We start from the raw sequence: 12,455 nt of genomic DNA, 5'->3' as shown, positions 1-12,455 counted from the left end.
AGATTAATCACGGAAAACTCGGAGTAAATAACAGATTTATGGATGGTGATACATTACGAAGATTGGAACGACGCTTACAGTCTCTGTGGAATCTCATCGTCGAGGTCGAAGTGCAAGAGAAAGATGGAAGACGAAACCTAATTTAGAATGAGTTCCTAACATGGCTTTAGGTTCAGGCTTAATTTGTAAATATAAAAAGCCCAGTTCAAATAAGTGCATTCAGAAAACCGGCTGAAAAAAAAAATTCGCAAGTGGCCTGATGTGTCGACACGCGCGCAAAACGCTCCGCTCTCCATACTGACGTGGACGCAGGAGAAGGGAGAAAAACCTGTTTTATTGTTATAGATATTATAATTTATTTACTAGTGAAGACTTTTAACCAAGAAACTAGATTTTGACCCGCGAGTTTGTTTTCGAAATTAAATAATTTATTTTTAATTAAATTTCTATATAAGTTTGTGTATAGGTTTGGGCACATTTATCCAATTTTATAAAATAATAATATACAATAAGACCAAAATATTAATTCATTGTTTTGGTATAATGTTTTAGTAATCTCTAAATATATGGTGTAACGTTATTGATTTTTTTGTTAGAGTAGAAACAGATACAGATATGGTATAATGTAATTAATGTAATGTTACAAAAATATATGGTAAGACCAAAAAAATTAAGTTTAATAAAAAGGTGCAACAACTTTGTGTAAATAGATAGGGCTCTTTCTCTTTTAATAGTATTGATATTAAAGTTTCGTTATTGGCAAAATGCTTGATGCGACTTATATATCCGTTCTTTAACCTTCTATCAGCATCAACTCGACAAATACTGCCAAGTCTGTTTTTTTTTTTGAAAAATAAAAATTCAGAGCAATTTCTGCTATTGCGAACGTTGTGCTTCGACAATTCCAGTCCCCTGTCCTTCCTTGAAGATTTACATTTTAGGATCGAATGTCATTAGTATAGAAAAAGACCGAACCAAAAAAAGCATCAAACTTATCATAGTTGACAGAACTAAAAATTAATGTCATGTCATTGATCTAGGACTTATGGGTTGAATAGCTTACCGAATGAAATGGGCTGGTTTAAGGCCTAATTGTTTAAGTTTTTCTTTAATACGTGACTGAAATCAATAGTAAGGAACTAGAACAGGCACAAACTTTACTCATCAACGTCTCAATGCTGCAACTAGGACAATCACATGTGGTTCCCTCATTCAATTGATCCGCACTCCTGTGAGAGGATTGTGATGCGCATAAAACTGATTTGCCATACTAGTGATGAGATGAATATTAGATGATAAGCATTATCTCTTGTATCATTTAGAATATGCTTGTGTATATTCCTATTAGTTAGGAACTTCCATGATATCTCTCATTCGATTGTACTATATATTTGGAGGAATGATAACATAAATATTCAAGGGAAATCATATTCACTTACATGGTATCAAAGCGTTCTCGTTCCTGAACCAATTTTTTCTCTCTCAATCTCTCTTTCACGCTTCTTCTCCTTTTCTTATTCTCATTCTTTTTCATTCATTTCTCTATCTTTCTGAATCATAAATGGCCGCTGCATCAGCTCAAATCGAGAGAGCTTATGGCGTAACCAATATAAAACATTACATTCCCTTTCTTCTAGATATTGATGACGACAACTATGATGCCTGGAGGGAGTTCTTCCTCACCCACTGCCAGAGTTTCGACGTTTTAGGTCATTTAGACGGAACGTTGTTGCCTGCTGACGGTGATATTGGGTGGACTAAACGAGACAGCTTAGTCAAACTATGGTTGTACGGAACACTGTCCAAGGACTTGTTCAAAAGCACCTTCAAACCTGGAGGAACATCACGCGAGATCTGGATTCGCCTTGAGAACTTCTTCCGCAACAACAAAGAGGCACGCGCAATCCAACTTGACCACAAACTCCGTACGACAGAGATAGGCGATCTTTCTATCCATGCCTATTGTCAAGAGCTCAAGTCAATCTCAGATCTCCTAGCTAACGTAGATGCACCAGTCTCAGAGAGAACCTTGGTCACATACATGCTCAACAGACTCAATGGCAAGTACGACAACATCAACGTCATCATGCGTCGCCAACCTTTTCCTACATTTGAGGAAGCCCGTTCCATGCTGATCTTAGAAGAAGAGCGACTTGGCAAAGGTAAGAAGGCACTGTCCACAAATGATGTGTCGTCTTCCTCCTCCAAGGTGCTCATTGCCACTGTCTCAAACTCAGATCCCAAAAGCGGACATCAACAACAACAACCAGCACGCTTCAACCAAAACAGAGGAAACAGAGGAAGAGGTAACAATCGGGGCAGAGGCAGACACAACTACAATCAAAACCGCCCACAGTTCAATCAGTAGAACACGCCATACTGGCAAGCCGGTTACCCCATGTAGCCTGCTCAACAATTCAATCCATGGATTCAACTACCTAACATGCCCTTCCCTCAACAAGGTCTCCTTGTAGCTCGTCCTCAACAACAACATGGAGCGTCTGGTAATGCCGCGAACCAAAAACATGAGCCAACAATGGATTTCGCTTCAGCATTCAATACATTGACGCTTATGGATCCGTCCGATAACCAGTGGTATATGGACTCAGGCGCAACAGCACATCTCTCCAACACCACATGTAATTTTAAGTCCGTTTTTAATTATAGCATCGGAAAACCAGTCACCATTGCAAACGGATGTAGGATTTCAATAAACTCATCTGGATACATCTATTTTCCTACTAAAACTCATCCTCTTTCTCTAAACAATGTTCTTGTCACACCCTCAATTATCAAAAATTTAATTATGTATGTCGCTTTACTCGTGATAACAAATGTTCTGTTGAGTTTGATCCTTTCGGTTTTTCTGTGAAGGATCTAACAACCAGGAAGCCAATTCTCCGCAGTGACAGCACTGGAGACTTGTATCCTCTTCACAAACTCAATAATAAAGCGACTACGCAACCCACAGCTTTTCTTACTGCCTCTTATGATGTTTGGCATCGCCGCCTTGCTCATCATGGTGACCAAACTTTAAATTTTCTGCTATCTACTTCTTCTTTATCATGTAATAAAAGAGACCAATTTCATTTATGCCCAGCTTGCCAGTTTGCCAAACACACTAAGCTTCCCTTCTTTACTTCTACAAACACTGTCAAAGAGCCTTTTGAAATCATACACTATGATCTATGGACGTCGCTGATACCGAGTATAAGTGGGATCCGGTACTACATACTCTTCCTTGATCACTTAACCCACTTTCTCTGGGTTTACCCCATGTGACACAAACATGAGACATACTCAAAGTTTGTTAACTTCACCACCTATGTCAAGACCCAGTTTGGCAAAGACATAAAGTCACTTCAATGCGACAATGGTGGCGAGTTTAATAACAACCGGTTTCATGAATTCTTTGCAACAAAGGGTATAACCTTCCGTTTTTCATGTCCCTACTCTTCTCAACAAAACGGAAAATCAGAAAGGATGATACGCACTATCAACAATGCAGTGCGTAGCCTTCTCTTTCAAGCTCATCTACCTTCAACCTTTTGGGTGGAGGCTCTTCACACGACAGTCCATATTCTCAATCTCTTACCTTCAAAAACCATTCAAAACAGGCGTCTTCTCTCTGTTCTTTTCAACAAACTGGTATCATTTTCTCACTTAAGAGTTTTGGTTGTTTATATTATCGAAACATCAATCACTCTCATCTTCATAAGCTTTCACCAAGATCTTCAAAATGTGTTTTCCTTGGCTATCCTCAAAATCATCGTGGATACATGTGTTATGATCTCGACACCAGAAAAGTCATCATCTCACGCAATGTGAGCTTTGATGAAAACAACTTCCCTTATGATAAATCTCAACATAACACACCTATCAAGTATGACTTCTTGCCAATGACTGGGACGTACATCAACTTGATGTGCAAAATGCATTCCTCCATGGCACACTTGATGAACCTGTCTTTATGTTTCAACCTCCTGAGTTTGTTGATCAATCAAAGCCAAATCATGTATGCAAGCTTAAGCGATCGATTTATGGCCTAAAACAAGCCCTAAGGGCTTGGAATGCTCGCTTTGTTAATTTTATTACTAACATTGGCTTTGAGCAAAGCAAAATGGATACAAGCTTGTTTATATACAGGAAAAATGGAGTTCAAGCCTATCTGATTCTATACGTCGACGACATCATCATCACAGCCTCGACGTCAACTCTAAAGGAAACAATTATAAAGCTACTGAAATCAGAATTTCATATGTCAGTTTCAGGCAATATCCATTCATTCCTCAGCATCTCAGCTACATTCAACGACAAAGGGCTGTTTCTAAACCAGTCCAAGTATGTTGAGGACATTATTGCACGAGCTGGAATGTCGGACTGCAAACCATGCGCTACACCAGTGGATTTAAAATCAAAACTCTCGGAAGAAGAAGGCAAACCCATGCAAAATCCGACTGAATATCGAAGCTTGGTCGGGGCTCTCCAGTACCTTACATTCACTAGACCCGACATATCTTATGTTGTGCAGCATCTCTGCCTCTTCATGCACGATCCATGCGAAGGCCATCTCCTAGCTCTCAAACGAGTTATCCGCTATATCCAAGGAACCAAACAGCTCGGTCTACAGCTCCTAAGGCAACAAAAGTTGACGCTCACAGCTTATACAGATGCTGATTGGGGTGGTTGTCCCACAACAAGATGCTCAACTTCTGGTTACTGCCTTTATCTTGGCAACAACCTTGTCTCATGGTCAGCAAAACGTCAGCCAGCTGTTTCTCGATCAAGCGCGGAGGCTGAGTACAAAGGCATGGCGAATGCTGTAGCTGAAGCTTGCTGGCTACGAAACCTTCTTATGGAGATGGGCAACCCACTTCAACAAGCTACATTGATATACTGTGACAATGTTAGTGCGGTGTACTTGTCGACGAATCCAGTACAACATCAACGAACCAAGCACATTGAAATAGACATCCATTTTGTACGAAAGAAAGTAAAAATGGGTGAAGTTCGAGTAATGCACATACCTTCTACTCTCCAGTACGCTGACATCTTCACAAAGGGGCAACCAATGACCTTGTTCACGGACTTCAATCCAGTCTTGGCGTGACTACACCCACACTCCAATTGCGGGAGGGTATTACAAGATAAGCATTATCTCTTGTATCAGTTAGAATATGCTTGTGTATATTCCTATTAGTTAGGAACTTCCCTGATATCTCTCATTTGATTGTACTATATATTTTGAGGAATGATAATGTAAATATTCAAGGGAAATCATATTCACTTACAATGAAGAAGATATGGTTGCAATCTAGCCACAGTTTTGTCAAAATGCTCTCCAAGCAACAACTTCGTGAACTATAGGAACTTAAAGCCAAGGCCCAAATATCTAACACACAACCTGATGATCTCATTGATTACTTCCATCTGAAGAGACGAAAGGTAATGAAATCCCAAGCTTTCTCTGTTTCTATATATATATATACATATCACAGTGGGGCATTATCTTAATGAAATCTCTCTCAAGGTATGACTCTACTTGAATTAGAAGACCAAGTATAAGACGACCTAAAAAAAAGTATAAGACGACCTAAAAAGTGCAACCGGCGAATGCACCAAAGACGAAAATGAAGCAAATAAGATTAATTGCACTCTTTAGCTCACAAGATTCAGCGATCCAGTCTACGCGAAAGCACATGTGATATTACATCACTATGTCATTAATGCCATTGTTATCAACCGTACTAGAGAAACCCTCCAGAATCTGTGTTTGGAATTGACGACCATGGGAGATCTAAAGCTCGTCCAATGTCTTCAGAATTACACACTCGCACCTAAATCAAAGAAGAAGATAAAAAGGCAACATCAAATTTTTCTCTACAGATACTGGAGTCATCTTCGGGAACATTGTCTACAAGACTTCAAATGTCATGTAACGAAAACGTAGGGGTCCTTAACGACATACATATCGATATCATAGATTATATACGTCCTGCTGTGTGTTTTGATTCTGCATTCAGGTCCATGTGGGCAGAATTCGAATGGGAAAACAAGGTATTAATAATTAAAATTGAATATCTCTTTTTGTTTTGATGACTCAAACGGAATCTGGAATCTGGTGTTTTTTTTTTGGTAGGTTGTTGTTAACACTATAATTCAAGACGAGAAAGAGTTTTTTGATCACATTGTCAAATCAACGAACATGAAGTGTCTCACTCCTACGTAAGTTCAGTGTGTACTCGATCATATTTAAAATAACTAAGTTGAGGATTTGTCATATTCTCTTCTCTTTTATTTTGCCAGATATGTGTTATAAGGCGAGTGGGGTTTCTGTCAGCTAACTTATAAGCCAAGAGTGTGTTTGAGGAAGACGCTTTGAATGTGAGTCTAGAGAAACAAACAGATGAAAAGCTTAGTGGTTACATAAGGATCCGAAGCAAGACACAAGGGATTTCTCTTTGTCTTGGAGACAAAATCACTCTCAAGCAAAAAAGGGAAAAGTAGCTGAAACTGAAGTCACTCACTTACTACCCTCTCATAAGTCTAGGTACTCTTCACATTTATGGCCTAATAATCGTGAATAGTGAAACTGGTTATGTCTTATGTTAGTTTTCTGGGTCAGTATCTTGGTGTCGCTCTGATCTCTTAGACTGTGTCTATCCAAATCTTCAGGTTCAGAGCGACAATAATTGCAAACTCGAGTCCTTTTGTTTTGTTTTGTTTTTCTTTGATCTGCTACCAATTGTATGACAAAAAATTTCGGTTTATTTATAATATAATATTGAGGATCATATAAGATTTATGGACAAAAAACTTAGACTTAAAAATGTGATTTTTTTTTTTTTGCTTTACTGAGATACTAATTAGTTAAACCTTGCATCAATTGAACGATAACGAGTAAGACCAGCTAATGAGTGAACGGCTCCACAAGTAAATTTTTTGACGTTTGAAAACGCCCTATGATCATATCAAATTGAAACAGTATGAACATTGATCATACAATAAGACTCATGAAACCCAGAAGGAAAGAAATAAGCAAATTGAGCGACATTATAATAATAAGGTGCATAGAGAGATAAGATCTGTCACTGAGCAGATGTTGTCTCTTACTCAATGCACAAAAACTTCAAAAACATTGTAAATACTGAATCTAGGTCGTTTTATATGAATACTGTTAGTATTCTCATACGCATTTTAATATGCTACGCGTAAGAATTAAACGATTTATTTTCAGATAAGTCAGGACACATATTTAGTAAGAAAAGAATTGGTTATTGAATTTTCATGTGTTGTTGTTCGTTCAGTGTAACGTTCTAAATTCTAATTACAGAGAGAGCCAGTCCCAACATTTGTCGCTTCGTTTTGAATAATATTCCCACTCCCACGTGATCGTTTTCACGTTATACAGTAAACGTCTCCAGAGAAGCAAACAATAACATTTCTACTTTTCTAACATTTATAAATCTTTCAAATTATCAAACAGAATTAGTAAAAAAAAAAAACGTTGATGAATGAGCTAAATCGTTAGCTTAAACTAGACCAATAATCAGGATATTGCTCCGACATGGCTACATGTTGAGCAGGTTCACTCAATCCGCCTCGAACATGATATAGGTTTGGTATCTGTCTTCGTATACAACCGACTACAACCGAATATTCTGTTATGCGAATACAGTATACAGACAAAAATAAGACAAAATAAATGAAATAAAAAAAAAGATGAATTTGGAAGGATTAGTGCATTTGATCCAAGACAAAACAATACAAATTGTATAGATATTTACTTTGACCAAAAAAAAAATTTGTATAGATATTTACAAACGCACAAGATCTCATCTAACACACAAATTTTGTGCGATCTAAGAGACTAAGAATATGACATAAACCATTATCACGATTAATAGCATGATTCACGGCCGCCTATAATCAAATAATAAACATATTTAGTGTACGCACACTCCCAAATTTTTGATAAATGTATATGTGTTATGAATATTAACGTGGATGTCCATCATATGCCCAAAAACCCATGTTCTAGAAGGTTTCTAAACCCTAACTTGTATTCTATATAAGGTATCGCTCTCAACGGACTAATAATAAGATTAACATATTTCCTCTTTCTCTTTATTCACAATACGTTATCAGCACGAAACCCTAGCCGCTGAGAAAAATCCAAAACCATAGTGAAAAAAAAAAAAAATTTCCTCATAGCTTATGAGGTCATCTTCGTTTCGCTCTTAGACGTGGTCTTCGTATCCCTCTTTGACGCCTTCGATTGATGTTGCTACCACTACCTATCAAGATAAGGATTATTCTCTATACTTGAATATCATACTTAATCGATCATGCTTTAACCAATTATTTAGATCTGATTATTATGTTATTATGAGAGAATCGTTTGTTGGTCATGTTTCTTTTTCGTTTGTTTGCTCAAAATTTAATTACTCGAGATGTTATTGCTTTGAACGACTTGACTTGACTGGTGCTCTTTTATATTGTATCGTTATTGATCTGGTTTTATTAATTTAATAAATCACCAGAGAAAATGAGTAGTCTTTTGATACCAAGACGGCTTTGTATTATACTTAGATTATAGCATTCAGATTAATTTTATGACTGTCAATGGTTGTCCATCTGTTAAAGATGACTAGTTTAATTTAATTTTACAGGATGTAATTTGTATCGCTTATTGTTAATAGGTTTGGTTATCAAGAGCCCGTCTTTGCTATTTACTGTTTTATTATGAAAATCAATCGGTTTGTTTATAAGTTATAACCATCACCACTTACCTCACTATTTTTATTGTTGATACTGTGAACTAAAAGTTAGAATCTATAACTACAATTAAAACCTACGAATCATTTCTTGTTATAGTTGATACTCTTTATTGTCATATGTGTTGATGCTATCACGTTAGTATATATGGTTATTGTTTCATTACTTAATTCGTTCATACAGTTAACACATGACATAGTCATAGTATTATTATTCACATATATACTTTGTTCTTTTAGCAATATAATATGAGTCTGAGTTTGACCTATTGCTGTCAATACAATAAATGATATTATTTGATATGAGTGGTTCTTGTTTCTCACTAATTTATATTTCACCGGTTGATACATTCGTCGAACTTCATGTATAAGTAATAATATGTGTCTTCTATCATGTTTATGGTTTCATATGCATTACAGTGTATTTGTTCTAGCGGTTCTATAGTCATTATTCTTTATGATTTATCTAAAATCATATTTGTATATTCTACCGCTCACTCCTTTTATATGTTGTTTGGTCTCTAGTCCACAGATTAACGAATGTTATTCTTTTGAATACTATACATGTTTTATGTATTGTTAATAATAATATTGGGATAATGCTACATAATTAATTTTGATATTATATATTGATGTTTACTAACATATCAATATAGCCATGTTTTATGAGCAATTTTAAGTATTGCAGGGTTATGTATATTTGAGATTCTAACTAGCCGAAAGACAGAAAATATTTTAAAAATCATCTTCATGCCAGATTTTCAATTCCTGTTTTACTTCTACTATCGAGATAAGTTTATATTCCCTTTCATGCTTAATAATAATTTATAGTCAAATAAAGTTTTGATTAAATAAATTAATTATACATGTCATTTGATTCGTTTAAATATTTTGTTGAAAAGTTAATCAATATAATCTAAAAATGATTAATGGCATGATAGTAAAAAGATAGTGAATAAAATAATTATTATATGAATATTATTTATTTCTAAAATAACATGTTTATGATAATATATATCTCTATATAATTTGACATATGTGTTTTATGTTATAGTTTATTACCATTAAATATATGATAATTTTAAGTTTAAGACTTGACCATTAAATATCCATAAATATTTGGACAACAATCCAAAAAGGTATAATCATCTAAATGTGATTATATAAAGCTCACTATTTATTTTGCTTCTAGAGATTACAATACCCGAAGTCTATAAATAAATCTCATTGTATGTTAAGTTTAAAAATAAAATTTTTCAAATTTTTTTTTAGTGATGCATATATATTGGAAAATATATTATTCACACAAATAGTGGGTCTGATTGGTATAGTTTTAAAATTTTTGCTGTACAAAAAAATCTGTAAACTTTTTGATGTAGCTTTAGATTTTATTGCTGTAGAATTTTATGGAAAACACTAAAAAATTGTTTTGGATATTTGGCTCTGCAGAGCACTTGTACAGTTGTAGGTTATTTCAAGAGCTGTGGTTTCAAAAAAAAATTTAAAGCTTGATTGCTCTGAATTTGGTGCTTTAGAAATAAATAGGGCTGTGGACAGCACCTACAGCAACTACCAATCACCCCCAGTGTTGTCTAGTAGACACACGATTGATAAAATGAGATTTAAGAAGTTTATAACTATATTTTGTCTCTTTGAGACCAAGAAAAAATAATAATGAGCTACTGATGTAAGATGATGAATCACGTCTAGTTGATTATGATCATTCTCTTCAAGAGAATCTGACATTTTATAATGAGAAAGAAAATCAACATTGGTCAAAAAAAACGTGGACATAAAAGTGATTGTAAATGTGAATGTGGATATAAATTAGGTCAAAATCCAAAGATTTTTTTTTAGAACTCATACTCTCACTTAAAGTTGAGAAAATAAAGATGGTAATAAAGAAGATATATGATTCAATCATCTAAAGATGAAAGAAAATTATTGTGAGTACAATGTCTTGTGGTATCAAGATTATTGGAAGCTCTAGAGGGGAGATACATGCTTGCTTATGGGAACACAACTTAAAATCATTAATGTGTTATACTTTTCCAAGTCTCAAAGATCAAAAAGATCTAAGATATAACACATGACCTTAAGTTGAGTATGTTGTTGATTATAAAGTGGGATTCAATTCCAGATATATGAATTTGGAGTATCATTATCTCGAGGGGAAGATTAGATAATCTCACGTCCCTAGTAAGTGGAACATCCAGAAGTATGTTCACACTGGAAATAGACTTAAAGAGTTATTTATAAAATAAAACCACCAGATTTATAATCTAGTAATGTTGAGACAATAAGTAAATGGAAATGTTGAATACCTTCAATCAAAAGTATCACCAAAGCACTATTGTATTGTACTACACAATGATTAGAAAATGGAGATAAATGTAATAGTAAACCAGAAGTTTACCGAAAGTGTAAGGTTTGGCAAACCGGTTATGCCATCCCGGTTTAGTAATGATGCGAAAGATAATCATATAAATATTCGTTGAAGAACCAGAAGTTTCTTACGAATGATCTGCTATATTCTGCTTGCTTACAAGGAAATATAAGAATACAGATTTCACCAGTCAAATAGATTTAGAACCTATTTAAACAAAGACATGTTTGTGGACTTGATCACCCACTGGTGGACTGATCATCCATCATATGTTAATGCATCAACAAGAAGATCGTATGTATCCTTGTCATAAATCGCAACCAGATGTTTGCGAGACTAATTGGTAAAACTGGTGAATTAAAAAGCCTTTGATGATTATTTTATGCATGTGGATATACATGATGAACATATTGTAGCTAATGTTCATACGTAAGATGCAGCAGCAATGATTCACGTAATGCCAAAGATTAATTAAAAACTCTCTCTATTAAATTGGTTTTGGGTCGGGAACCAAAGATCCCCACCTAGAAAATTTGCACAAGTTGTAATTGCTCCACCATACAACTAAAAGATGGGAGGTTATGAATATGTTGGATATGATCTCCATTAATGATAAAATCTAGAAGCTTTTATAAGATTTATGCAAAGACTCAAAGTTAGTCTATCCAACAATAGAGGGAGAAAATAAACAGTTGGAGAATGAATGAGTTAAAATGAATTATCATTGATCCATGGACTAAAGAGCGTAAATAGAAGTCCAAAATGAATGTATGGAGATAATTCTATTACAAAGATTAGCATATGAGTTGCCAGACTCATTTACTGTATACACTTTTGTGTATTAGAGCATGATTCAACCAATCAGGGATAATCAGATGAAAAGATTAAAGAGATTAAGAGATTTTAGTGAGAGAATAAAGAGAGAGACTCAAAACTCCATTAATTAATATCTGATGAGGTTTACAAGTATTAATAGAGAGAGCAACAAGGATTTTCGAAATGGATAAGCATGTGTAGTCAAAGGACAGACTGGAACTCCTTTTGAATCACTTGGCTGTGCTTTCTCACATGCTTGCACTAGTGTAAAAGCATCCTCTCCTTTCCAGCATCATACAGGCTGTCAAAGTGCTCCCTTATCCTTCCTTATCCTCCCTTATCCTCTTTGGTCGAGTTTCCTCTCTTCTCAAACTCCCTGTCCATGCGAGCCACTCAAATACCTCAGTATCCTATCAACCATCTTCCAGTGATGTACCTTTGGCGCCTGCATATGTTGGCTCACTTGATTCACAGCA

General features: G+C 35.3%; 1 pseudogene; it reads left to right on the top strand.

Moving 5' to 3' along the window:
- Positions 1–1,071: 1,071 nt before the first annotated feature.
- LOC106315003 lies at positions 1,072–6,507 on the top strand (annotated as a pseudogene).
- The last annotated feature ends 5,948 nt before the right edge of the window (positions 6,508–12,455 follow it).

This window comes from Brassica oleracea, chromosome C9 (assembly GCF_000695525.1).
Source record: "Brassica oleracea var. oleracea cultivar TO1000 chromosome C9, BOL, whole genome shotgun sequence".
Classification (NCBI taxonomy): Eukaryota; Viridiplantae; Streptophyta; class Magnoliopsida; order Brassicales; family Brassicaceae; genus Brassica; species Brassica oleracea.
This window is presented reverse-complemented; position numbering and strand designations above follow the sequence as displayed.